Genomic DNA, 2,525 nt, shown 5'->3' with positions numbered 1-2,525 from the left:
TCTCTCTCTCTCTCTCTCTCTCTCCCCCTCTCTCTCACTCTCCCCCTCCCTCCCTCCCTCCCTCTCTCCCTCTCTATCTCTTACTCGCTAATACCAAAAATATTATATATGTATTCTTAAACGGATTTTTGTTTTGATGTACAATTTTCATTCAATTTTCTTTTCATGTTTGCTTGCTTTTCATTTAAACTGTACAATAGCCACCATTTATATGTATTTTTCTAGAAAACTGTAAACACCACTATAAGCATTATGCTTGTTGTTGTTTACTCTATATGCGTTTTTGTAAATAATGCACAAACGTTGAATAAAACAGTTTAAACCAAACAACAACAAAAAACAAAAACAAAAACTTTTTTTTTTTTTTTTTACACTTTTCTCTCTCACTGTTTTTCTTTGTCTTTCGATCTGTGTTTGTTTTTTCGTCAGCTACCCCATCCGTCTCCTCTTTATATCAAAACATGTCAGGGGTACGTTTGCACTTTCGTTTTGCTGCAGATATCTTGCACAGAAAAAATATAAGTTGATAGTGGGTACGTGCGTGCGCGTGTATGTGTGTGTGTGTGTGAGTGAGTGTTCGCGTGTACGTGTATGAGTGATGTCTGCGTGTGCTCGCGCACTGAGCTGGTGTCGTGTTTACAAAAAATTGGTTTCGAACCAGCTAACTTCCCGGTTTATAGGCCGATTATAAAACACACCGATAAAACAATGACACATTGCTTTGCACTGCACTTCTGTGTCTCTGTCTTTCTGTATCTGTCTCTCTGTTTCTGTCTATGTCTTTCTGTCTATTTTTGTCTGTCTTTCTCTGTCATTCTGTCTGTCTGTCTCTGTCTCTCTTTCTGCCTGTGTCTGCATCTGTCGCTTTCTTTGTCTCTCTCTCAGTATCTCGCCGTCTTTCTCTCTGTCTCTCTCTGTCCCTCTCCGTTTCTCTTTCTCTCTTCACCTTCCCCCACCCATACTCTCTCTCTCTCTCTCTCTCTCTCTCTCTCACTCTCTCTCTCTCTCAGTCTCTCTCTCTCTCAGTCTCTCTCTCTCCAGTCTCTCCCCCCTCTCTCTCTTTCTCTGTCTCTCTCTCTCTCTCAGTCTCTCTCTCTCTCAGTCTCTCTCTCTCCAGTCTCTCCCCCCTCTCTCTCTTTCTCTCTCACTCTCGCTCTATAAAATGGTACATACAGTGGTTACATTTTTTATGTCTGCATATATTGCATGTTCTTAATTGCTTGTGAATATTTGATGTCATCTTTTCCTTTCATCTTTTTGCTTTTTTGATACCTTTTTTCCATTTCGTGACATGGGCAGAAGGCCTAGCTAGCTCAATAAAACATTCTTTCGTTCGTTCGTTCGTTCTCTCTCTCTCTCCCACTCTCGCTGTATTTCTGACATTTGCAGCTCTGCAACGAAGAGTTTATGCTTTTGACTTGGTTGACACCGAAACATTTTGTGTAAAACAAAGCGTTGCTAGCTGCACTATAGTGCAGCAGCCTCCACCCAGTTCAAGCAAACCCATTACTAACCCTGGATAGCGTGACGCCCTTATGCTAGCTTTTGTTGTGCCCTTTTATCATATATGCGATTTCTGTTTTTATTGTTCGATGCAAGGAGAGAAATACTTGCCACGTCAGAATGAGATGAAAATGAATGCACGAGGAAATTTGTTGTTATATGCACGGTGGATTTTTTCCCCTGAGGTATTGTCGGAAACTATTGACAGACGTTGACGTTGGCATTCGAATATAGTTTAAGCAACGACCAAGACGGACGGACGGACAGAAAGACATACAGACAAACAGACAGAGAAACAGATACACACACACACACACACACACACACACACACACACACACACACACACACAGACACACACACACACAGACAGACATCTAGATAGATAGATATATAGATAGAAAGATATACAGACACTGGTTGGCCAGCTTGTGTGGATTTTGAATATATATGTGTGCCAGTGTGTGCGTACGTGCGTGCATGCCTACGTGCGTGAATACGCGCGCGTGTGTGTGTGTGTGTGTGTGCGTGTGTGTGTGTGTGTGTGTGCGTGTGTGTGTGTGTGTGTGTGTGTGTGTGTGTGCGTGCGTGTTCGTGTGCGCGTGCGTGCGTGCGTGAGTGTGTGTTCCTGTGCGTGTGTGTGACTGTCAGTTCCAGTGCCTGTGTTCATCTGAGTGTGTGTACGGGTATGTGCGAACTAAATCAGGGTAAAAACTATACTTACATATATATATATATATATATATATATATATATATATATATATATATATATATATATATATATATATATGAACCGTCACTGATCATTACGACAAGTACCCCTTGCCCCATCACAAATCGGCTCTCTACGGACTGCATCGGTTATGCTTGGCTGGTAGACGAGCCTTTGATCTCACCGCTCTCTGATTCACCGTACTGCAAGGTGGTTGGAATATCAGGTACATAGAGGGTGAGGTTGTTGTCAGAGAGAGAGAGAGAGAGAGAGAGAGAGAGAGAGAGAGAGAGAGAGAGAGAGAGAGA

Source organism: Littorina saxatilis, linkage group LG9, assembly GCF_037325665.1.
Source record: "Littorina saxatilis isolate snail1 linkage group LG9, US_GU_Lsax_2.0, whole genome shotgun sequence".
Classification (NCBI taxonomy): Eukaryota; Metazoa; Mollusca; class Gastropoda; order Littorinimorpha; family Littorinidae; genus Littorina; species Littorina saxatilis.
The sequence above is the reverse complement of the archived record's forward strand: the minus strand, read 5'-3'. Positions refer to the sequence as shown.